The sequence below is a fragment of the Bos grunniens genome, chromosome 13 (genome assembly GCF_055505025.1).
Source record: "Bos grunniens cultivar Pamir isolate PY7600 chromosome 13, Bosgru_T2T1.0, whole genome shotgun sequence".
Classification (NCBI taxonomy): Eukaryota; Metazoa; Chordata; class Mammalia; order Artiodactyla; family Bovidae; genus Bos; species Bos grunniens.
The window spans coordinates 30,465,164-30,492,229 of NC_141177.1; the positions used below are offsets into that span (position 1 = coordinate 30,465,164).

The window sequence follows — 27,066 nt, forward strand, 5'->3', positions numbered from 1 at the left end:
CCCCACTTCCATGCTCTCCCCCCGTGGCAGGGACTAGATGCGTAGAAGGGACATTCCCAGGACTCCCTGGCCAGCAGGTTTGTAGGTTGGATGTGCCAACAAAAGGCACTCACAGCAGTGCTGGGAGGCAGAAGAGAAGCAGAAAGCATGTGCTCCTCTGTACTAGTGGACAGAAACGTGGGCTCCAGTGATGGCCTCGCAGGGGCCTGCAGCAGCCTCTAGACTTTCTCTCACAAGTGTGGGAGCTACGGGCAGTTGTGGACCGACAGGCAAACAGGCAAGAAGGCTTACTCTGAAGGGAGTCCCGAGAAACACATACACTGCCTCATTTAATCCTCACGACAACCTGACGAGGAAAAGGTTATTCAAAACCCCATTTTACAGGTAAGTAAGTAAGGATTCAGAGAGGTTAAGTAGTTGCCCTAGGGCACATGCCTGTGTGACAGTAGAGCTCATGGTCACTTTCTCTTATCCCTGACATTCTGCCCAGCTCACCCCCATTCCTCATTTGCAAAGCAGACGGAGGAAGGTGCAGGAAAGGCCAGGGACCAGCAGGAAGGGCGAGAGGTCTAGAGCCAGGCTGTGCTCAAAGCACAGAGTATCTTTGGAATGTTGGAAAGTTCTACTGGAAAGTCCTTCTGAGCCTGAGGCACATTCTTCTAAAGAATTTTCTTGATTGGAAAAATCCTGTGCTTTGAGGATGGAATTAAATGTGTGGGAACAGCCAAAGGTCACTGGGGACCACAGCTGCAGAGTAAGGACGCAGATCAAGCTAAGGGACACCAACGAAGATTGAGAGACAGCCGTGTCTCATACAGACGTAAGCCCAAAAGGGCAGGCAGTGCTGTCAGGGCAATTGCAGCTTCAATGGAGGAACCCAGAGAATAAGTGGTTCAAAATCTCCCATTAGCTGTGCAGCCTTGGGGAAGTCACTTCGCCTCTATGAGGGGTCTTCTCATCAATCTTCTGTCAGAGGCAAACAATTACAGTGATTGGATTGCTGGCTTTCAAATCTGGTTATTGAGTCCTTGGCTCTACCACCTTCTGCATGGTTTGGGGCAAGTTCTTCCATTTCTCTGTTCCTGTTTATCTGTAAAAGGAGGATAAGAGTACTTATAAAAAAGAGTTATTAGAACAACAAAATTAAATGAATTGCAAAAGGATTTTGAATTGCAGTAGGCATATAGCATGCACTCAGTAAATGTTAGCTATTGTCTTTCTTACCTTGGTGAGAAGTATGAGGATTAAAGGAGGCAGCATGTGTAAAAGGTTTCACATATAATTTGGCTTATTAGATCAGCTCAGAAAACAATGGTGTTCTGGTTATCTAATACTGCATAATAAACCATTTCAAAATGTAGCGGCTTAAAATAACAATAGTCAATTACTTTGCCCACAAATCTGTGATTTGGGCAGGGATTAGCAGAGTTGGCTCATCTCTGCTCCATGAAGCATGAGCTGGAGTGGTTAGAATAGAACTGAAGGATTCACTTCCAAGATGCCTCACTCCCGTGGGTAGCAGGTTGGTGCTGGCTGATGGTTAGGAGTTCAGCTGGGGCTATAGACCAGTGGCCCACATTATCTCTACCTGGGTCTCTCTACACGACTGCTTGGGCTTCCTCACAGCATGGCAGCTGCGTTCTAAGGGCAAGTGCAAACGAATGTGGAGCTTCCAGTCTCTTTCGGTCTCGGCCCACAAACAGACACAATTTCACTTCTACTGCATTCTGTTAGTCAAGTAGTCATTGAACCTGCCAGACTCCAGGGGAAGCACATAGATCCCTCCTCTTGAATGGAAAGAATGTCAAAGAATTTTCAGCCATCTTTAATTTATTACAGATAGTTTGTGTTTTCACTCCAGTACTGGCCCCAGGCACACGTACACAGACGTAAATGGGTGAACTCTGCTTTCCTAAACCATGCTCCAACAGAGATTAGATGACCAAAAGGGGAAAGAGAGAGACACACACACACACCCAAAAAACTGGATAAGTCCTACTTGCTCTTTAGGATTCCCCAGAAGAGAGTCTGGGAGTCTCTCATTTTCCAAGAACCCTGGGTGAAGAGTCTGCTCTGCATCCCCAGTATTCCTGTCTCCCCCTCCTCAGAGCTGGTCAGGGAGCCCATCATTGTATTAGGGGCTGTACGTCAGGGTAGAGAAGCTCATAGTTTATGGAACCTCTAGCTAGCTTCCTGCACTCCCTCAGCCTTAGATGTCTCACCTGGAAAATAGCATGATAAACTCTACATCATAAAGTCTCCCTGAGGATTAATTGAGGTCACAAATAGTTGCTGCTGCTGCTGCTAAGGCACTTCAGTCATGTCCGACTCTGTGCAACCCCAGAGACAGCAGCCCACCAGGCTTTGCTGTCCTTGGGATTCTCCAGGCAAGAACACTGGAGTGGGTTGCTATTTCCTTCTCCAATGCATGAAAAGTGAAAAGTGAAAGTGAAGTCGCTCAATCGTGTCTGACTCTATGCGACCCCATAGACAGCAGCCTACCAGGCTCCTCTATCCATGGGATTTTCCAGGCAATAGTTAGAGTAGGGTAAATTAACAAGCCACCAATCAGGCTCATCAGGGCTTCCCTGGTAGCTCAGGTGGTAAAGAATCTGCCTGCAGTGCAGAAGACCTGGGTTTGATCCCTGGGTTTGGAAGATCTCCTAGAGGAGGAAATGGCAACCCACTCCAGTATTTTTGCCTGGAGAATCCCCATGGTCAGAAGAGCCTGGCAGGCAATGGTCCCTGGGGTCACTAAAAGTAGGACAGGACTGAGCGACTAAGCACAATCAGGCTCATTATTTAAAATGTGGCATATTGTTCATTTCAGAAACAGATCTCTTACTCTCCAGGCCCTCAACCTACTAGGTGGTGTGAGTGGACAGGAGTCAGGAGACTTTTGATAGAAGTCTAAGATAGAAACTGAATATGTATGATCTCATCAAACATGGTTTGATCTCAACTATGTAAAAAGATAGAGGCTAGAAGGAAATAAGGCCAAGTGTTCACTGTGGTTGATCCTGGAGGGTAGGATTATAGCTGATTTTTTTCCTGCTGTTTCTTTATAATCTTGTTGAATGTATGTCCTCATGTCTTAGAGCACCTTCCTTGGTGGCTCTTCTTGGTAAAGAATCTGTCTGCAATGCAGGAGACCCGGGTTTGATCCCTGGGTTGGGAGGGTCCCCTGGAGAAGGGAATGACAACCCACTCCAGTGTTCTTGCCTGGAGAATTCCACGGAGAGAGGAGCCTGGAGGGCTATGGTCCATGGGGTCGCAAAGAGTCAGGCATTACTGAGCGACTAACACACACACAAAAAAAACATACACACACACCTAATATTTTATCAGTTTGTGTGTGACTTTTATGAATAAATATAGGATAGCACCCGTCCTACCTGCGCCGCTCCCTCCCACACACACACTGCCACACAAGTGTGTCTTTCCGTGGAGCAGGCTTTCCACAAGGTGACGCTGTCCGAGTTTTGGGTAGACAATTCTTCCCTGAGCTGAGGTGAACCCAGCACTGCCCCTCGCCCATGTTGCCTCCAGGAGCACTCTCCACTGTCGTCCAAGAATACCCCCGCATTATGCAGAAAAATGTCCTTATTTTTCAGAGATGTATTTGGGGTGAAATGTCAAACTGTTTGTAATTTACTGTAAACTACTTCAGAGAAAATAGATAAAACAATTATGGCCCCCCAAATCCCCATAACAATTGAGAGATCTAAGTGATGGATGTATGTGCATTTGTTCAATTATTCTTTTTACATTTCTGTTTGAAAATTTTCAGGACAAAAAGTTGTGGGGGGCGGGAATGCCCCACCTATTTCCAAATGTCCCTTATTGGTGTGTTAACATCTCTGGTTGAAAACCTATATTTTTATTTTGTATCAGCTTCATTTTCATAAATGTTGTGGTCTGGTTTTTAATTTTAAACTGCCACGGGGCTGCTATTTTTTCTTCAAATTGTTTCCTCTTTGGCTTCCTTCTCCTGAAGACATCTGGATGTAGGGTAATGTCCTCATGGCAATGGGGAGAGGTGGCCCTCCTCTTGCTTTTGAGTCCTTGCTGGTTTCATGAGGTACCCCTTGCCCTGCCTGCTTGTCATGAGTTGTTACAGCCCGCAGCCACTAAAACTTATGATCTGTTCTCACTGACCTTGACTCAATGCCACCGCCTCTCTCCTGGGCACCTGAGCACCTCTGAGTCTCAGCTGCATCCTCCATCCAGCTCTGCCTTGGCTGGCTACCATACAGTAGCTCTTCACACTCACTGCTGTTTATGCCTCTCAGCAATCTCCTTCATTCCTCACTGTGAGCATATAAGGTCTTCCAGACCTCTTTCATGCTGTGTGCAACCTGAGATGATCCCTAACACAGGTGACAAAAGTGGGATGGGATAAGATGCAGTAACGGGGATTCCAGCCGTCCATCCTTACCTTACATGTATATGGCGTTTTACAGACTTCAGGTACACTCTCCTTTCAACACCAAACTCTTTCTGATGCCTACTCTATGCCAGACACTGTTCTGAGGGTCTAGGACTCCCCCACCCTACTACACATACACACCAAGTATCTGTTGATATATGAAAGGGCAAACAAGTCACAATGCAGCTGTACCAGTGAATATATCAGATCAGATCAGATCAGTCGCTCAGTCATGTCCGACTCTTCTCAACCCCATGAATCTCAGCACGCCAGGCTTCCCTGTCCATCACCAACTCCTGGAGTTCACTCAGACTCACGTCCATCGAGTCAGTGATGCCATCCAGCCATCTCATCCTCTGTCATCCCCTTCTCCTCCTGCCCCCAATCCCTCCCAGCATCAGAGTCTTTTCCAATGAATCAACTCTTCGCATGAGATGGCCAAAGTACAGGAGTTTCAGCTTTAGCATCATTCCTTCCAAAGAAATCCCAGGGCTGATCTCCTTCAGAGCAGATGTTAAAAAGAATGAAATTAATTGGCAATTGGCAACCCACTCCAGTATTCTTGCCTGGAAAATCCCGTGGGCGGAGGAGCCTGGTATGCTGCACTCCATGGGGTCGCTAAGAGTTGGACACGACTGAGCGACTTCACTTTCACTTTTCACTTTCATGCATTGGAGAAGGAAATGGCAACCCACTCCAGTGTTCTTGCCTTGAGAATCCCAGGGACGGGGGAGCCTGGTGGGCTGCCGTCTATGGGGTTGCACAGAGTTGGACACGACTGAAGCGACTTAGCAGCAGCAGCAGCAAGGAAAGATATCCAAGATATGTTGTTCAATGAAAAGGAACGTTTCAATGTAATGAGTTGGGAAGACTATGATCCCTTTTCCATGAAAAAAAGTAATTATATTAATGAGAACTGAAAGCAACACACTTTTCTGTTCCACTGTTAAATAATACTAAGACCAAGTAATAGTTAAGGGGTTTGCTCCAAGAAGTATCCATTCTTTGAAGATAAGACAGAGAAAAATTAAACACTTTACTTATCAAAACAGAAAACTTGCTCATCTAGACTCACTTTAAGTGAGTCTAGGGGGCAAGTCTCCCTTGCCCTACTGTGTTCACCAATCTGAAGCTCTTATGTCACAAATTCTGCCCAAGCCCAACCAGTTACTTGCCTTGTATGACCCACCTTAAAACCATCCAGTGCAGCCTTCAAAACCCTGTAAGTATCATTCCTTAACATTTTCACTTGGAGATACTACTGAGACTTTTTTCATGATGTTATTCTCCCTTTCTGTGGTAAGTTTAATATACTTAGTTTTGTTCTATCATCAAGTTTTTTCTGGTGGTCTTTGAGGGAATTGGTGATCAATAATTATAATTTAATATGTGCTGAGAACTAAGCTGATTGTTTTGTAGACCAATCCAACTCTGTAAGACTTTTAATATTATTCCCATTTTACAGATGAAGAAACCGAGGATTTGAATTCGAGCAAGTTGCCAAATATTACCCAGGGAATAAGTGACAGAGGTCACATTGAAACCAAGAAGTCTAGTGCCACAGCATGAGATCACAACTTTCTAATATTGCCTCTATTCTAGTTATTATTACTATGTAACAAAGCACTCAAAATCTCAGTGGCTTAGAAAACACACACAACATTTACTGTGCTCACAAACCTTCCATCTGAGCTGGGCTTGATGGGGGTACATGCCTTGGCCCCATGCAGCATCAGCTGAAGTGGCTCAAAGCCTGGAAGCTGGGGTCATCTAGAGGCCCATTCTTTCGCTCATCCAGCAATTAACGCTGAATGTCAGCTGGGGCCTCAGCTGGCAACCGGCCAGAATACTTGCACGTGGCTTTTCATGTGCCCTGGGCTTCCTCACAACGTGGTGGTGTGTTCACGTGGTAAGCATCCCGAGAGAAAGAGATTTCTGGGCAAATCCATTTCGCCTTTTATGACCTGGCCTTTGAAGCCATGCAGCATCATTTCTGCCTCATCCCATCTGTCAAGTCCATCACAAGGCCCTCCCCAGGCTCAAAGAGAGAGCATACACATTGACTTCGTGATGGGGAGTGCCAGTATCAGAAAGACCACACAAGATCAGAAATATTGCTGTGGTAATTTTTGGACATACAATCTTCCACAGACCCACATATTCAGTGTGCATGCTAAGCCACTTCAGTCATGTGCAACTCTTTGCAACCCCATGGACTGTAGCCCACCAGTCTTCTCTGTCCATGGGATTCTCTGGGCAAGAATACTTGAATGGGTTGCCATTCCCTTTGCCAGGGGATTTTCCCCACCCAGGGACTGAACCCACGTCTCTTACATCTCCTGCATTGGCAGGCAGGTTCTTTACACTAGGGCCGCCTGGGAAGTGTGCATGTACATTAAGTCTGAAATGGTATATAACAAATAGGTAGCTATTGTTAGTTCTCAGCATTATAAAGAAAGAAAGAGCACTAAGTCGTGTCTTTGTGACCCTATGGACTGTAGTCTGCCAGGCCCCTCTGTCCATGGGATTCTCCAGGCAAGAACACTGGAGTGGGTTGCCATTTCCTTCTCTAGAGGAACTTCCTGACCCAGGAAGTGAACCCAGGTCTCTAGCATTGCAGGCAGATACTTTACCGACTGAGCTACGCGGGAAGTAAGGGCCTTTTATTTTCTATGATATGTTCAGATTTTTGTTAACAGGTGTATGAAAAACTATGGCAACATTATTTTTCTGTCCTTTCTCAAGAAGCTTATTCTGAAGATGAGTATACTAATCAGTACCTGTTTCTTCTCCTATATCCATTCTCTGCCTCTTGCTGCTTTATTTTGTGCCCCAGGAGGCTGATCTCTACAACCATATCACTTGGACTCTTTTGCCTTCTCTCTCTGGTTGGGTTGACCGAATGAGAGCTGAAGGAAATTGGAGGATGACAGAGGGGATGGGGTATTTATTCTCCCCTCTCTAACTGCCCGTGGTTCTCCCAACAGCTATGTTCCCCTATAGCTCATAGCACCTGTCAGACAGCCCCTCCCCCATAGCTACAGGTCTCACTGTGTTCCAATAATACTTCCTTTATCTCAATCCTTCAGACCCAAGAATGGTAATGACTTGCCTCTGTGGCTAGTCCCTGGGGTTCCTCATCATCCTGTGCGGATTTCCTTAATCCTGTCTATTCCTCTATAATTGTCCCTTCATTAAACTCTCTTCAATTAAGCCCTTTAAGCGCACCCTCTGTTCCCTGATTAGTAAGGTACTGATGGAGACAAGTATGCAAGCAATGATATTACAGTGTACTGATCGCTTTGAAAGGCATGCATAGAAAAAAATATCTAGGAAGTTTTACTGGAAGAATCAAAAGAGACATCCCAAAGAAAATGATACTTAAATTGAGACAAAAAATATGAGTCAGAATTCACTAGTTTGTGAAAAAGAGAAGAACTTTCCAACCCTATGAGATTTCCATGGATAAGGAAATAGGCCCAGAGAGGTTAGGTGACTTACCATGGCCACACAGGGAGTAGCACTGATTCGAGCCTTCTACTTAATCAATCCATCACACCACAGAGCAAGAATGTTATATCACTTGGGATGTTTTTAGCTGCAAGTAACCAGAAAAAATGCCTTAAGCAGTAATGAAAAAATATATATTACATTTATATAATCTTGTTTATAATAAGAAGAAAAAGGTAAGGTAACTCCATGGTTGAGTAAATAAAATCAGATGTTCAACAAAGCCATAGAGAAGATCTAAATAAATGGATTGGAAGACAATCTTGTTAGATCAGTCCTCCTTACATTGACTTATAGATTTATTACAATCACAATCAAATTTCCTAAGTTTATATTAGAAATTATCAAGTCAATTCTAAAACTTATATCAGAATACAAAGGACCTAGAGCAACCTATACAATCTTGAAGAAGAATATACATCACCAGATATGAATGCTTAATATCAAGCTATAATTAAACCAGGGTGGTATTGATACAAGCATAGATAAACAGACCAATGGAACAGAATTGGGAGTCCAGGAATAGAGCAAAACATGCGTGTTCATTTGATTTACAGCAAGGGTGCCACTGCTATCCATACAGAAAATAATATGTATTAGAAAAATTAATCTTTACCCAACACTGTACCTAAAAATTAATGTGGTAGGGATCACCAACCTAAATATAAATGTTAAAACGAATCAGGCTTGCAGAGGAAATGAGGAAACTATCTCTATGATCTTAAGAGTAAGCAAATACCTCCAAAACAGAGCACAAAAAACACCATACTAAAAACATGGATCATTTGAACTTCATTAAATATAAGAACTTATACTCATCAGAACACATTATTAAGCAACTGAAGAAGCAATCTACAGACTGACAGAAGATACTTGCATTTCCTGTATATGACCAAAGACTTATACGCAGAATGTAAACAAATTCCTACAAATTGATAGCAGAAGACAAAATTTTAAGAAGAGGAAAAGACTTAAACAGGCACCTCTTAGGAGAGTAAATGACCAAAAGGCACTTGAAAAGGTCTTCAGAGAAATGCAAACTAAAACTATAATCAGATGAATCAGATTCATCCACCAGAACGGACAAAATCAAAGACTGACTATACCAAGTGTTGCTGAGATAGTAGAACAATTGAATTGAAAAATCCCACACATCTGGTGGAAATGTAAATTGGTTAAATGACTCTGGAAAACTGTTTGGCTGTATCTAACTAAAGCTAAATAAATAGCTGTTTACCCCAAGTCCTAGCAATTTCACTCCCACATATATGCACAAGAGAAACAAGGACAAAGATTCACTCAAAGACAGGTGCATAGATGTTCATAGCACCTTTAAAAAAAATAACAGCCAAAACCTGGAAATAAATGCCCATCCACAGGAAATGGAGAAATTGTGGTACCAATGGAATATCACACAGTGGTTTGATAAGCTATTGACATACATAAAAACATGAACGAACCTCAAAGAAAACATTGAGCAAAGAAGCCCTGTGCAGAATAATATGTACTGTATGAATCCATTCATGTGAAGTTCAAGAACAGTTAGATAATGTATGAAGATAGGAATCAGTACAGTAGGTGTTGGCTATTTACTGTTGGCTGGGAAGGGGCAGGAGAGAGCTCTCTGGGGTGCTAGAGATGTTCTGAATCTTGATCTTGTAGTGGTTACATGGATGTGTACAAACATAAAATTTCACCAAACTGTACACTTAAGATTTTTGTAATTTATTGTATGAAATTATATTTAAGGTTTAAAAATGTTACCAAGGATTTTCACCCTGTTATCCCTGCATATGGACTTTGTCCCCACATAACCATAAGATGATGGCTGCAATATCCAGGCATCATATATAGTCAAGAATATGTTTGGGGGAAGAAGAGACCCTTTTCTCATGAGTCTTTTTGAAAAGTAAAGAAATGTTTCCTAGAAACACACACCATACCCCCAGCTGATGCCTCCTGACATTTTATTGGCTACAACTGCATCATAGGTCGTGGCTTAACCCAATTACTGGCAAGGGAAATGAGACTGTCCAGATGAGAGTTTATTTTTCTCCTGGTCAGGTGGGAAAGAGAAGTATCCTTACTGGGTCAGTAATAAATTCTAAGCTCCTAGCAACAAGTTGCTGAACAAGAAACAGGGCTTGCTCCATAGCAGTTATCCCATAGAGGAAAAAACAGCATTTCATTCCTTACAATGGCTTTTTTTTTTTTCCCTTAAAAAAAAAAAAATGTTTTCCCCAAAATGCATGTATCTTCATTGTTTTCCTGATTGTGATTAATGTTCATGGTAAAAGTTCAACTAAGTAGAAATCAGCTATAATTAATTCTCTCCCTCATCACACCATGATAGTAACTATTAAAAGTTTGATCCATGGTCTTCCACAATTTTTTCTTGGCATATAGGACATATTATACACGAAATAGGGGCACACCCTAAATGTCAAACACTATTATTTGCCTACACAACAAACACTTTCCATCATTTTCCTTGCTAACAACCTTACTATTCTCCAGGTGTCTAATGCCACGTGCTTCAGGGAAAATACCCCTTCCCTAGCTCCAGAAGGTGAATTATGTTTAGTGTAAAAGAGTGGTTCTGACCCCTGCTGCCCATCAAAAATACCTAGGGAATTAAAAATACTAATATATACAAAGCCCCAGGTCCAATCCTCAGAGATACTACTCAAAACTGGCCTGCTAGGAGCTCGGGGTACTGCTAATATGCCCCAGGCATTGAGAACTACTGGACTCATTCCCCTTGCCACTGATTGGCTTAAGAGTGGGACACACGACCCAGTTCTTGCCATGAGCAATGATGGGAAAGCTTATGGAGGTTCTGGGGAAGTTTTCTTCAATCTTAGAAAAGGATATGCTTAAGGTTTCTGTTGCCTGTATGCACTAACAGCAGAATGACAATCCTTGTACATGACAGTCATCCTGAGATCATGAGGGGAATGAAACGAAGAGGATGAGGCAATGACCTGGAGATGGCAGAGCAGGACTATGGAAAGGATCTGAGTTCTTTATGATGTCGTTTTGTGGTGCCAGCTCAGCCAACTGCGGAAACACTCTACTTCTCAACTTGAGTGAGATAATCAGTTCAGTTCAGTTCAGTTCAGTTCAGACACTCAGTCATGACAGACTCCCTGAGACCCCATGGACTGCAGCACGCCAGGACTCCCTGTCCATCACCAGCTCCCAGAGCTTACTCAAACTCATGTCTATTGAGTCGGTGATGCCATCCAACCATCTCATCCTCTCTCGTCTCCTTCTCCTCCCACCTTCAATCATTCCCAGCATCAGCGTCTTTTCAAATAAGTCAGTTCTTCACATCAGGTGGCCAAAGTATTGGAGTTTCAGCTTCAACATCAGTCCTTCCAATTAATATTCATGGCTGATTTCCTGTAGGATGGACTGGTTGGATCTTCTTGCAGTCCAAGGGACTCTCAAAAGTCTTCTCCAACACCACAGTTCAAAACCATCAATTCTACGGTGCTCACCTTTCTTTATAGTCCAACTCTCACATCCATACATGACTACTGAAAAACCATAGCCTTCACTAGACGGACCTTTGTTGGCAAAGTAATGCCTCTGCTTTTCAATATGCTGTCTAGGCTGGTCATAACTTTCCTTCCAAGGAATAAGCATCATTTAATTTCATGGCTGCAATCACCATCTGCAGTGATTTTGGAGTCCCAAAAAATAAAGTCTCCCACTGTTCCCACTGTTTCCCCATCTATTTGCCATGAAGTGATGGGACCAGATGCCATGATCTTCGTTTTCTGAAAGTGGAGCTTTAAGCCAACTTTTTCACTCTCCTCTTTCACTTTCACCAAGAGGCTCTTTAGTTCTTCTTCACTTTCTGCCATAAGGGTGGTGTCATCTGCATATCTGAGGTTATTGATATTTCTCCCAGCAATCTTGATTCCAGCTTGTGCTTCATCCAGCTCAGCGTTTCTCATGATGTGCTCTGCATATAAGTTAAATAAGCAGGGTGACAATATACAGCCTTGAAGTACTCCTTTTCCTATTTGGAACCAGTCTGTTGTTCCATGTCCAGTTCTAACTGTTGCTTCCTGACTTGCATACAGGTTTCTCAAGAGGCAGGTCAAGTGGTCTGGTATTCCCATCTCTTTCAGAATTTTCCACAGCTTGTTGTGATCCACGCAGTCAAAGGCTTTGGCATAGTCAATAAAAGCAGAAATAGATGTTTTTCCTAGAACTCTCTTGCTTTTTCAATGATCCAGCAGATGTTGGCAATTTGATCTCTGGTTCCTCTGTCTTTCCTAAAACCAGCTTGAACATCTGGAAGTTCACGGTTCATGTACTGTTGAAGCCTGGCTTGGAGAATTTTGAACATTACTTTACTAGCGTGTGAGATGAGTGCAATTGTGCAGTAGTTTGAGCATTCTTTGGCATTGCCTTTATTTGGGACTGGAGTGAAAACTGATCTTTTCCAGTCCTGTGGTCACTGCTGCATTTTCCAAATTTGCTGGCATATTGAGTGCAGCACTTTCACAGCATCATCTTTCAGGATTTGAAATAGCTCAACTGGAATTCCATCACTTCCACTAGCTTTGTTTGTAGTGATGCTTTCTAAGGCCCACTTGACTTCACATTCCAGGATATCTGGCTCTAGATGAGTGATCACAGCATCATGATTATCTGGGTCGTGAAGATCTTTTTTGTATAGTTCTTTTGTCTATTCTTGCCACTTCTTCTTAATATCTTCTGTTTCTGTTAGGTCCATACCATTTCTGTCCTTTACTGAGCCCATCTTTGCAGGAAATGTTCCCTTGGTATCTCTAATTTTCTTGAAGAGATCTCTGGTCTTTCACATTCCATTGTTTTCCTCTATTTCTTTGCACTGATCACTGAGGAAGGCCTGCTTACCTCTCCTTGCTATTCTTTGAAACTCTTTATCCAAATGGGTATATCTTTCTTTTTCTCTTTTGCTTTTTGCTTCTCTTCACAGCTATTTGTAAGGCCTCCTCAGACAGCCATTTTGCTTTTTTGCATTTCTTATCCATGGGGATGGTCTTGATCCTTGTCTCCTGTACAATGTCAGGAACCTCTGTCAATAGTTCATCAGGCACTCTGTCTATCAGATCTAATCCCATAAATCTATTTCTCACTTCCACTGTATAATCATAAGGGATTTGATTTAGGGCATACCTGAGTGTTCTAGTGGCTTTCCCTACTTTCTTCAATTTAAGTCTGAATTTGACAATAAGGAGTTCATGATCTGAGCCACAGTCAGCTCCCGGTCTTGTTTTTGCTGACTGTATAGAGCTTCTCCATCATTGGCTGCAAAGTATATAATCAATCTGGTTTCAGTGTTGACCATCTGGTGATGTCCATGTGTAGAGTCTTCTCTTGTGTTGTTAGAAGAGGGTGTTTGCTATGACCAGTGCATTCTCTTGGCAAAACTCTATTAGTCTTTGCCCTGCTTCATTCTGTCCTCCAAGGCCAAATTTGCCTGTTACTCCAGGTGTTTCTTGACTTCCTACTTTTGCATTCCAGTCCCCTATAATGAAAAGGACATCTTTTTGGGGTGTTAGTACTAGAAGGTCTTGTAGGTCTTCATAGAACTGTTCATCTTCAGCTTCTTCAGCATTACTGGTCAGGACATATACTTGGATTACCATGATATTGAATGTTTGCCTTGGAAATGGACAGAGATCATTCTGTCGTTTTTGAGGCTGCATCCAAGTACTGCATTTTGGACTCTTGTGTTACAGCTACTCCATTTCTTCTAAGGGATTCTTGCTCACAGCAATAGATATAATGGTCATCTGAGTTAAATTCACCCATTCCAGTCCATTTTAGTTTGCTGATTCCTAAAATGTCGATGTTCACTCTTGCCATCTCCTGTTTGACCACTTCCAATTTGCCCTGATTCATGGACCTAACATTCCTGGTTCCTATGCAATATTGCTCTTTACAGCATCAGAATTTACTTCCATCTCAGTCACATCCATGACTGGGTGTTCTTTTTGCTTTGGCTCTGCCTCTTCATTCTTTCTGGAGCTATTTCTCCACTGATCTCCAGTAGCATATTGGGCACCTACTGACCTGGGGAATTCATCGTTCAGTGTCCTATCTTTTTGCCTTTTCATACTGCTAATGGGGTTCCCAAGGCAAGAATACTGAAGTGGTTTGCCATTCCCTTCTCCTGTGGACCACATTTTGTCAGAACTCTCCACCGTGACCTGTCGCCTTGCGTGGCCCTACACGGCATGGCTCATAGTTTTGTTGAGTTAGACAAGGCTGTGGTCCATGTGATCAGATTGGTTAGTTTTCTGTGATTGTGGTTTTCAGTCTGTCTGCCCTCTGATGGAGAAGGATTTGAGGGTTATGGAAGCTTCCTGATGGGAGAGACTGACTGAGGGGGTAAATGGGTCTTGTTCTGATGGGTGGAGCCATGCTCAGTAAATCTTTAATCCAATTTCCTATTGATCAGTGGAGCTGTGTTCCCTCCCTGCTATTTACCTAGGGTGAAACTATGGTGGAGGTAATGAAGATAACCTCCTTCAAAAGATCCCATGCATGTACTGCTACATTCAGTGCCCCAACCCTGCAACAGGTCACCACTGACCCACGCCTCTGCTATGAAGTGAGATAATAAGATTTCATTAATGTTTCTACCATTTTAAGTTGGGCTTCCCTGGTGGCTCAGAGGTTAAAGTGTCTGCCTGGAATGCGGGAGACCCAGGTTTGATTCCTGGGTCGGGAAGATCCCCTGGAGAAGGAAATGGCAACCCACTCCAGTACTCTTGCCTGGAGAATCCCATGGAGGGAGGAGCCTGGTAGGCTACAGTCCATGAGGTCGCAAAGAGTCGGACACGACTGAGTGACTTCACTTTTACATACAGCCAAAAGTCCATACAGCCAAAAGTCCATACAGCCATACAGCCACTCGATCATTGAAAAAAGCAAGAGAATATCAGAAAAACATCTATTTCTGCTTTATTGACTATGCCAAAGCCTTTGACTGTGTGGATCACAACAAACTGTAGAAAATTCTGAAAGAGATGGGAATACCAGACCACCTGATCTGCCTCTTGAGAAACCTGTATGCAGGTCAGGAAGCAACAGTTAGAACTGGACATGGAACAACAGACTGGTTCCAAATAGGAAAAGGAGTACTTCAAGGCTGTATATTGTCACCCTGCTTATTTAACTTATATGCAGAATACATCATGAGAAACGCTGGGCTGGAAGAAGCACAAGCTGGAATTAAGATTGCCAGGAGAAATATCAATAACCTCAGATATGCAGATGACACCACCCTTATGGCAGAAGGTGAAGAAGAATTAAAGAGCCTCTTGATGAAAGTGAAAGAGGAGAGTGAAAAAGTTGGCTTAAAGCTCCACTTTCAGAAAACGAAGATCATGGCATCTGGTCCCATCACTTCATGGCAAATAGATGGGGAAACAGTGGGAACAGTGGGAGACTTTATTTTTTGGGACTCCAAAATCACTGCAGATGGTGATTGCAGCCATGAAATTAAAAGATGCTTACTCCTTGGAAGGAAAGTTATGACCAACCTAGACAGCATATTAAAAAACAGAGACATTACTTTGTCAACAAAGGTCCGTCTAGTGAAGGCTATGGTTTTTCAGTAGTCATGTATGGATGTGAAAGTCGGACTATAAAGAAAGCTGAGCACCGTAAAATTGATGCTTTTGAACTGTGGTGTTGGAGAAGACTCTTGAGAGTTCCTTGGACTGCAAGAAGACCCAACCAGTCCATCCTACAGGAAATCAGTCCTGAATATTCATTGGAAGGACTGATGTTGAAGCTGAAACTCCAATACTTTGGCCACTTAATGTGAAGAACTGACTCATTTGAAAAGACCCTGATGCTGGGAAAGATTGAGGGCGGGAGGAGAAGGGGATGACAGAGGATGAGATGGTTGGATGGCATCACCGACTCAATGGACATGAGTTTGAGTAAACTCCAGGAGTTGGTGATGGACAGGGAGCCCTCACGTGCTGCAGTTCATGGGGTCGCAAAGAGTCAGACTCGACTGAGACTGAACTGAACTGAACTGAACAGCCAAAAGCTTCCTGACTGGTTCAGTATAAAAGTTGTCTATAACCTGCTTTTTAACTTAGTTTTTAAAAAACTGTTATTGCAGTTTTGCATTTCTTACTCATTTGCTCCCAGCCCCCCATTCTGGGGGTCATCCATTAGAAGGGAGGATTAATAACTGGTCAGGTAGGGACTTCCCTGGGTTCCAGTGACTAAAACTCCACACTCCCAATGCAGGGAGCCTCGATTCTTTCCCTGGTCAGGGAACTAGATCCCACGTGGTGCAACTAAAGATCCTGCGCACTACAACTAAGGCCTGGCACAGCCAAATTAATTAATTAAAAAAAAAACAAAACAAAAACTGGTCAGGCAACTGCCGGGCTCCAGCAGGGAATCTGGAAAGTAGCTACTCTCCCCAGATTAGGGCCACTGGAGGGCAGAAGGGAGAGATCCTAGAAAGGGGAAGGCCCCGCACAGCTGCAGGAGCAAGTGCCAGATGAGGTCAGGGTCTAGAGAGCACCTGCAAAGGCCAGCAGGTAGGCAGATCCAAGGCCCTGAGGGAGGGAAAGGGTGAAACTGGAACTGGGGACAAGAGAGCCTATGCAGATAGGAATTGGCTTCAGGGCAGCAGGGTCCCCTCCAGACCTGGCATGTCTCACTTAGTATCAGTAATCAGGTCCTAAAAAAAAAGGTATTCTTAATGACAATGCTGAAAGGAAACCTATTTCCATTATATTGAATAGGAAAAATCATACACATATTAGCTCAAACACTCAACCAATTGCCTGAAATTTTACTAAAACTCAGTAAAATGTATACACACACACACACACACACACACACACACACCACATACATTTTTTTGAACCTTTTATTTCGTATTGGGTACAGCCGATTAACAAAATGTGATGGTTTCAGGCGAACAGTGACACATGTTTTTTTAAAACTATACACATTAGGTTGTAAGACGCGTAGCATTACTTCCAGATCATGAACAAACTTGTTGTTAGACATTTGTTAAGGGTATGGTAACATGGCCTCCCTCTCTGCTAATGACAGCCAAGGTGCACAAAATGCTTTGTTATCACTCCGTTGACTTTTAAAATTATATCTTCTTTTATTTCATTAGCCAGATATATTTACTGGTGCATGATTTTTATCATCTGTTGTTAGAAAGGGAAAGAGGGAACTGGAAACAAGTGTATCGGGATCGTGTTTGGAAGTGTACGACAGAAGATAAGAAAAAAGAGGAACGGGGACTTCCTTGGTGGTCCAGTGGCTAAGACTCTTGGCTCCCAATGCAGGGGGCTGGAGTCCAACCCTTGGTCAGAGAACTAGATGCCACATGCACAGCTAAGACCCAGCTCAGCCAAATAAATAAATATTAGAAAGTAAATAAACAAGGTGAAGATTTTTTAAAAAGAAAAAAAGAGGAATGAACGACTGCAGCCTTGTATGTCTCATGTAACAAGGAGCCCTGGGTATGCCTCTCTTTCCTTCTTTCCCCTCTGTCAGAGTGCAAAGACTTTCGTCTTCAGCATTGTAGCCTCAGAATTATTCGATGTTTGCTGTACCTCTAGGCGTCATGTCAGTGTTCCAGGCAGGAAGAATGGCCAAAGGGCTCAAGAAAGTGGGGTCTGTTCCTCTACAAAGGCCTTCCTGGGAGTCTCACCCAGTGACCTCTGCACTCATCAACCAGAATCTTCCGGTACTAGAGGTTCTGGGTCACTTGTCTAATTTTTCAATACTTCTACATGTAATTCTGAGCTATCAGTTTTATTTGGGATAAAACACAAGACATTTTTCTCCCAAGTAATTTGGTTTAAAATGCTCTATTGAGTTAGAGGGATGTCAATAGATATGCTTTCCTATAAAAACATTTGCCAAAAAAAGTTGCTATAAAGAGACACATACACACTAAGTTTGTGTGCTATAAATGAACAGTCATTCTACTGGGCAAACATTAACCAGGAAAATGTTCTGCAGGATAAGCCTTAATACTGTGGAGGTTTCCCCTTACATACAATTCTACGTCAACTTTGGTAACAGTTCCAGAGTAAATATGTCATTGTTTATGCCATAATGGATATAAACTGTTCTCTATTGCTGGACATTTAGAATGTTTCCAATTTTTTACAATTATAAACACAACCTCATTTGAACATCTTTGTGCAAACATCCTTACCCATTTATCCAATTACTTCTTTGAGATAAATTAAATCCTTGAAATGAAATGGCTGGGCCAAAGTTTCTGCAAATTAATATTTTTGATCCATATTGCCAAACTGTCCTCCAGAAAGGTGGTACCAACTCCACTACATCTCCACTGCTGGAGCAATGAAAATGCATCACAGTGGCAGGCTGGCCCACCTAGATGGGCAAGAGGATGGGTGGCTCTGTAAACACAGCATTTGGAAGCAGAGAGCTTCCTAGTTACTTGTCAATTACATTTGGAAATGAGATTAGTACATGGAATCTTCCCACTCATCTCTCTGGAGTTTCAAGGTTCCATTCCTGGGCAGATGAAACAATAAAACAAAACTGCTGGAATGAAGTTAATGTGAACCTACCACATTTACACTCATAAATGTTTCCATTTAGGACAGACTTAGGGCAGATTCCTCAGCTCTGACTTGAAGAAGCATCAACATCACAGTCCCCAGTTTTTCCTGATCACTGACCCTTCCTTCTTCAAACATGTTGATCTCATCAGCTCCCTTCAAAAAGTATGTTATGATCAGTTCAGTTCAGTTCAGTGTCTCAGTCATGTCCAACTCTTGTTGACCCCATGGACTGCAGAATGCCAGGCTTCTCTGTCCACCACCATCTCCTGGAGCTTGCTCAAACTCATGTCCATCGAGTTGGTGATGCCATCCAACCATCTCATCCTCTGTCATCCCCTTCTCCTGCCTTCAATCTTTCCCAGCATCAATCTTTGCCAATGAGTCAGATCTTCACATCAGGTGGCCAAGGAATTGGAGCTTCAGCTTCAGCATCAGTCCTTTCAATGAATATTCAAGGTTGATTTCCTTTAGGATTGACTGGCTTGATCTGCTTGCAGTCCAAGGGAATCTCAAGAGTCTTCTCCAACACCACAGTTCAAAAGTGATCTATTCTTTGGTGCTCAGCTTTCTTTATGGTCCAACTCTCACATCCATACTAGATGGACCTTTATCGGTAATGTCAGGTCTCAGCTTTCTAATATGCTGTCTAGCTTTGTCATAGCTTTTCTTTCAAGCTTTTCCATAAAGTGATGGGACCGGATGCCATGATCTTAGTTTTTTTAATGTTGAGCTCTAAGCCAGCTTTTTCACTCTCCTCTTTCACCTTCATCAAGAGGCTCTTTAGTTCCTCTTTGTTTTCTGCCGTAAGAGTGGTGTCATCTGCATATCTGAGATTATTGATATTTCTCCCTGCAAACTTGATTCCAGCTTGTGCTTCATCTAGCCCAGCATTTTGCATATGTACTCTGCATATAAGTTAAATAAGCAGGGTGACAATATACAGCCTTGACATACTCCTTTCTCTATTTGGAACCAGTCTGTTGTTCCATGTCCGGTTCTAAATGTTGCTTCTTGACCTGCATACAGATTTCTCAGGAGGCAGGTAAGGTGGGTTGGTATTCCCATCTCTTTAAATTATGATGCCCCATTCCAAATGTTCTTGAGAACGATGCCTAACAACCTAATAGAACAATTGCTGTTTCACTACATAATCTGACGAAGGTGAAAGAGGAGAGTGAAAAAGCTGGCTTAGAGCTAAACATTCAAAAAACTGAGATCATGGCATCCAGTCCCATCACTTTATAGAAAATAGGTGGGGAAACGATGGAAACATTGTAAAGTGACAGACTTTATTTTGGGGGGCTCCAAAATCACTGCAGATGGTGACTGCAGCCATGAAATTAGAAGATACTCGCTCCTTGGAAGAAAAGCTATGACAAACCTAGACAGCATATTACAAAGCAAAGACATTGCTGACAAAGGTCCATATAGTCAAAGCTATGGATTTTCCAGTAGTCATGTATGGATGTGAGAGCTGGACTATAAAAAAGGCTGAGTGCTGAAAAATTGATGCTTAAAGTGTGGTATTAGAGAAGACTCTTGAGAGTCCCTTGGACTGCAAGCAGATCAAACCAGTCAATCCAAAAGGAAATCAACCCTAAATATTCTCAGAAGCACTGATGCTAAAGCTGAAGCTCCAATACTTTGGCCACCTGATGCAAAGAGCTGACTCATTGGAAAAGACCCTGATGCTAGGAAAGATTGAAGGCAGGAGGGGAGGGGGATGACAGAGGACCAGATGGTTGGATGGCATCATCGACTCGAAGGACATGAGTTTGAGCAAGCTCCAGGAGATGGTGATGGACAGGGAGGCCTGGCATGCTGCAGTCCATGGGGTCACAAAGGTCACGCTCAGACACGACTGAGCAACTGAACAACAACACTACATAATGACAACAATAGCATCAAGACTAATATAAAAGCCAGCACTTTATATAACAGGGAGTCATTGCTTAATGAAAACAGGGTTTCAGTTTGGGATGATGAGAAAGTTCTGAGGATGAATGGTGGTGACGGTTGCACAACACTGTGACTGTACTGAACGCCTCTGAATGGGTCACTTGAGAATAGTTCAAATGATAAGTTTTATGCTACGTGTTTTTTACCACAATGAAAACAATGTAAAAAAAAAAAAATCACTGATTTCGTTTCCAGTCTAGCACACAAGTAACTCAGAAGTTGTCACTGTCCTAACAGAAAGTAAAAAGCCAAAAAATCAACATGTCTTCTTAGGTCTGTACGAGAAATGAGGCCACAGGGAAAATTTCAGCCCCCAGAATTGAAGAGACAGGCAGATACAGAGGGTTAGACTTACTGGAGCAGAAACCTCCACAGAAACCTTGGGTAGGAAAACCTGAACTGTAATCGACAGATAGCTGGAGACTCCGCATGGATGAGACTGAGAGATACAAACTCTAGTGGAATCTAGTCATCAGGAAATCCCTCACTTTTGTGAACTTCACCTCTGGGAGCCTGACCAAGCTTTCACAGTGAATACTGGAACTTCAATGAATGTGAGAGAGAAATTCCTTAACGCCTCTGACAGGGGAAGAGGAAATATATGGTATTTTTAAATATGCTAGAGCATTCTGTTCTTCTTAAAAAGACCTGCCTTCAGGAGAAACTATTTTACCAGAGCCTAAAGGGATTGGATCATGGAAAAAGCAAGAGAGTTCCAGAAAAGCATCTATTTCTGCTTTATTGACTATGCCAAAGCCTTTGACTGTGTGGATCACAATAAACTGTGGAAAATTCTGAAAGAGATGGGAATACCAGACCACCTCATCTGCCTCTTGAGAAATTTGTATGCAGGTCAGGAAGCAACAGTTAGAACTGGACATGGAACAATAGACTGGTCCCAAATTGGAAAAGGAGTTCGTCAAGGCTGTATATTGTCACCCTGCTTATTTAACTTATATGCAGAGTACGTCATGAGAAACGCTGGGCTGGAAGAAGCACAAGCTGGAATTAAGATTGCCGGGAGAAATATCAATAACCTCAGATATGCAGATGACACCACCCTTATGGCAGAAAGTGAAGAGGAACTAAAAAGCCTCTTGATGAAAGTGAAAGAGGAGAGTGAAAAAGTTGGCTTAAAGCTCAACAGTCAGAAAATGAAGATCATGGCACCTGGTCCTATCACTTCATGGGAAATAGATGGGGAAACAGTGGAAACAGTGTCAGACTTTATTTTTCTGGGCTCCAAAATCACTGCAGATGGTGACTGCAGCCATGAAATTAAAAGACACTTACTCCTTGGAAGGAAAGCTATGACCAACCTAGATAGCATATTGAAAAGCAGAGACATTACTTTGCCAACAAAGGTTCGTCTAGTCAAGGCTATGGTTTTTCCAGTGGTCATGTATGGATGTGAGAGTTGGACTGTGAAGAAGGCTGAGCGCCGAAGAATTGATGCTTTTGAACTGTGGTGTTGGAGAAGACTCTTGAGAGTCCCTTGGACTGCAAGGAGATCCAACCAGTCCATTCTGAAGGAGATCAGCCCTGGGATTTCTTTGGAAGGAATGATGCTAAAGCTGAAACTCCAGTACTTTGGCCACCTCATGCAAGGAGTTGACTCATTGGAAAAGACTCTGATGCTGGGAGGGATTAGGGGCAAGAGGAGAAGGGGACGACAGAGGATTAGACGGCTGGATGGCATCACTGACTCAATGGACATGAGTCTGAGTGAACTCTGGGAGTTGGTGACAGACAGGGAGGCCTGGCGTGCTGCGATTCATGGGGTCGCAAAGAGTTGGACACAACTGAGCAAATGATCTGATCTAAAGGGATTGGGGGCAAGAGGAGAAGGGGATGACAGAGGATGAGATGGCTGGATGGCATCACTGACTCGATGGACGTGAGTCTGAGTGAACTCCAGGAGTTGGTGATAGACAGGGAGGCCTGGCGTGCTGCAATTCATGGGGTCGCAACGAGTTGGACATGACTGAGCGACTGAACTGAACTGAACTGAACCTATTGTGGTTTTATCAGAGTCTAATTGGCCTGGGGGAAGGAAAATACCCAACTCCAGTCCTCTCTACCCATTCTGCCCCATCTAAGGGAGGGAAAAACAGACATGCTTATGAAGCTCATGGCCCAGAGACACAGGCTCACTAGAAGACTGAGACCCATTCATAAGACTGTGGAATGCTTCCCCTCACCCTACACCTTATCACCACTTCACTAAAAACCTGTTTACTAGAGTTCCTTTTATGCAGCTTGGCTTTCAACCAAAAAAACTACAAGGCATACTAAAAGGCAAAAACACAGTTTGATGATACAGGCAAAACATCAGAACCAGACTCAGAAAGAGCAGGGATGTTGGAACGACCAGACTGGGAACACAAAATAACTTTGATTAATATGCTAAGGATTCTAATGGGAAAAGTAGACAACCTGCAAGAATAGATGGGCAATGTAAGAAAAGAGATGGAAATTCTAAGAAAGAATGAAACAGAAACGTTAGGGATAAAAAAGTCTGTAACAGAAATGAAGTGGTCTCTGCCCTCCATGAAGACGCATAACATAAGAAACTTTCCAAATAGAACAAAAGAGTTCAGATAGAGGGCAACCCCCCGATAAAATGTCTGTTCCACATATCATGTGGGTTCAGGCTGGACCAACTCAGACACGTCTCACCCTTCTCCTGACAGATGCTAGAAGGGCTGAATCAGAGGATGGAGGTATTGCCTTGACCTTGATTTTCCTTCACCAAGTTTAAGTTCATGTTCACAGTATTCAAAAGAGGCTCAGTAAGCCCAGCCTAGTAGGTAACCTAAGGACAGAGGCAAAAAGAGTTTTAATAATTGTCCTATCTTTCCCTGTTCCTTTTTCCAGTCAGTTCACTCTGCCTTCTGCTGCACTTTGAAGTGTATCACAAAGGCTGGAGCTGATTTACTCCTGAGCATCCATCCAGTCCAGCTCTCAACCCAATTAACAAGTGCTTTGCCCTGGGACTGGGCAGGCGGGTGCTGCTAGGATATTATTACTCAGCTCTCCAGCCAGGCTCTTGAGAGAAGAGCAACCTTTGCATCCAGAAGCAGCAGACACATCTCTTTAAGGGAGATGAGGACAGTGTACAGAGGTCTGAGGAAACCCAAGGGGTCGGTCACCCAACCCAGAAGGGAGGCTAAAGTCAAGGAAGACTTCCTAGAAAACCCAATATTTCTGATAAGTCTAGAAGAAAGAATAGGAATTAACTCCATTGTGAAGGAAAAGGTACTCCATTCAAAGTACCCGTGTGTGCAGAGTTCCCGAGGTGTGAGAGGGCAAAATATACTCAAGGAATAAGTGCTGGGAGAGAGCTCAGAAATCCAGTCAATAGGTGGCTTATCACTTCTTAGTGCATCTCAGACCCCCTGGGGACCTGGTGAGTGCTACCTCAGATTTGAGCTCATACGCACACACACAGAAACTGACATCCACTGTCCAAGGATCTCCAGTTAAGAATTCTTTATGTAAGTCAATTCTTCATTCACAGATGCCCAAATAGGCCAAGAGAATGTCAAGGTGGCAGTCACAGCAAAGCATTGCCTCTGCAGCAGTATTTTCTTTGGTCTCTCTTGTTCAGACTCGAAACTCACCTTAAGTGACTAATGATCTTTATTTCAAAGCGAAGCAGGTGAAAGCTGACTGCAAGCTTGGCAAGCATGGAGACAGCTTGACAGCTGATGTGCTTCACTGCGGGGTAATTAAGTGCCAAGTCAGATTTTTCTGAGAAGCCCCAAACACCACAATAGCCAGTCTTTTCTCTGAGGCTGTTGGTTTTCTTCATATAGGGAAGCTCAAATGCCCTCCTTGTGGCAAGGGGGTGGGGGTGGGGGTGGGCAGGGCATGTTGCAGAATAAGCTTAGGAGTAAATATTCTGGAGCTTGTCTGGGAATGAACTCAGTGTGTCATCATTCAGGGTGCAGATTTCCAGTTAATCCCTAAGTCGCAGTCCAGCCTCTACCACACCCTCACCTTTTCCCTATACTGTGGCCACTAAATCTGGGCCCTCGCAGGTGCAGTTTCTGTAGATATTCGATCCCGGGTATCCTCTGAGGGGTGAGTGCCTGACTGCAATGGGTCAAAATGCCACAGAGGCTTGGGGTCAATCCTCTGCCTCGTCTTCACTTCCTCCACTACCTGGTTCTCCCAGCGCCTGAGCCCTCCGGGGTTCCGGGGTGAATGAGCTGTTCCTGGATACATGCCCCTCCTTAGGTAGGACGGTTGACTCTCCTCCATTTTGCCAAATCGTTTGCCACTCCCCAGCCAACTTACTGTCTCCATTTGCTGTCTCAGGGTTGGAGCTGTCTCCTGGTTTCATCAAAGATAGAGAGGGTGCTTGCACGTTCTCCCTGTGGTCTGGAATGGCTTTTATATTTTATAAAGAGAGAACAGCATAGACATAAGACTCAGCTACTCTTAAATATGCTTAACAATACTGAACTGCACACTGAAGAATGGTGAAGATGCTAAATTTAACGTTATTTGGTCTTTTGCCAAAATTAAAAACAAAACAAAACTCAGCCATCTTAAAACCAGAAGTCTCCCTGTTCGGTTTTCTATGAATTTTGAAAAACAAAAACAACAAGCCATTTCCTTGACCATCTACTTACGTGTAGAATGTGGATACTTTTATTCCTTCTATACAATTTATTGAGATAATTACAGGGAATATCTAAAGCTGTGGTTCTCAAAGTGTGGTCTTCAGACCAGCTACATCAGCATCACCTAGAAATTTGTTGAAATGCAAATTCTCTGGTTCTACCATAGACCTACTAAATCAGAAATTCTACAGTCTGTGTTTTAAAAGCCTCTCCACAACTAAATATTGAGTGTTAGCTTTGTGACTGCTGATAAATAGTTAAATTGTGAGAATCACTCATCTAGAGCAATATGGGGGGAAAGAATGAAATTAAGCATAGGTTGAACATCAAAGGGAGGATATAACTCCATCACATGGAGAAAAGGTAAAGGAAATCATGAAAGTGGGGTAGTAGGTAATTCATAGACTGGCAACCATGTGTCAGGCACCATGCTTGCCCATTTACATATTTATGTAATCTTCAGCTTCCTTGAAAAGAATTATTCCCCCACTTTGCAGATAAGAAAACTGAGGCTTAAGGAAGGTAACTTAGCTTCTTAAGAAGGATTTCAACCAAGATCTGCCTGATTTCTTAGGTCCTTCTCTTTATTTTCCACATCTCCCTCTTTTAAAATTAACCCCAACACTGAGAATATCTCTGGATATGGGAGACAGAGAAAACCAATAACCCTATCCATCCTTCAAAGTAGAACTCAAATGTCACCTCTTTGGGGAAGTCTTCCAATACTACCTTGCTCAAAGTTAACCTTCCCATAGCTCTTTGCACTTACGTGTTTCAGAGTATCTTATATACCTTATTGTAGAAGTTCTCAAATCTTTGGTCCCAGGATCCCTTATGAATTATTGACATTCATAGCAAATGAAGCTTCACCTAAACCCCACAACTTATGCAAAAATTAACTCAAAATGTATGAAAGATTGGATGTAAAATGTTACACTACAAAACTTTTAGAGGAAAAAAAAAAAAATCTTGAGGACCTAGGGCTGAGTAAAGAGTTCTTAGATTTAACACCAAAAGCATGATTCATTAAGAAAAAAAAAAAAGATAAATTGGATCATTCAAAATTAAAACTTTTTGTTCTGAGAAAGAGACTGTGAAGGGGATAAAAACACTAGGAGAAAATATTTGCTGATCACATAACTGAAAAGGTCTGGTATCTAGAATATATAAAGGACTCTCAAAACTCAAGAGTGAAAACAAATAATCCAACCAATTAGAAAATGAGCAAAAGACATGAACAGATATAGCAATGAAAAGGATATACAGTTGGCAAATAAACTCCTTCCTGGATCATAGCCTTGTTGTGGCAAAGGGGCTTGCATAACCCAATGAAGCTATGAGCCATGCCGTGCAGGGCCACCCAAGACAGTACCAGAGCACCTTACCTGTGTCCTGAGAAACCTGTATGCAGGACAAGAAGCAACAGTTAGAACTGGATATGGAACAACAGACTAGTTCAAAATTGAGAAAGAAGCACAGGAAGGGTATATAGTGTCATCCTAATTATTTAACTTATATGCAGAATATATCATGTGAAATGCTGGACTGGATGAATCACAAACTGGAATCAAGATTGCCAGGAGAAATATCAACAACCTCAGATATTCAGATGATACCACTCTAATGGCAGAAAGTGAAGAGTAACTAGAGCCTCTTGATGAAGGTGAAAGAGGAGAGAAAAAGCTGGCTTAAAACTCAACATTCAAAAATCTAAGATCATGGCATCCAGTCCCATCATTTCATGGCAAATAGAAGGGGAAAAAGTGGAAGCACTGACATTTTATTTTCTTGGGCTCCAAAATCACTGCAGACAGGGATTGCAGGCATGAACAATAACGCTTGCTCCTTGGAAGAAAAGCAATGACCAACCTAGACAGAATATTAAAACGCAGAGACATCACTTTGCTGACAAAGGTCCCTATAGTCAAAGCTA

At 42.9% G+C, this 27,066-nt stretch overlaps 1 long non-coding RNA gene across 1 annotated transcript in view; it reads right to left on the reverse strand.

Annotated features, from left to right (window-relative positions):
- Nucleotides 1-306: 306 nt before the first annotated feature.
- Nucleotides 307-27,066, reverse strand: part of LOC147360646 (uncharacterized) — a 35,339-nt gene continuing 8,579 nt past the window's right edge. Inside the window, exons 2-3 of the long non-coding RNA XR_015139308.1 lie at nt 7,931-8,027; nt 307-1,090 (exon numbers count right to left, since the gene is read on the reverse strand). This is a non-coding gene — a long non-coding RNA (uncharacterized LOC147360646). The remainder of the gene's footprint in view (nt 1,091-7,930; nt 8,028-27,066) is intronic.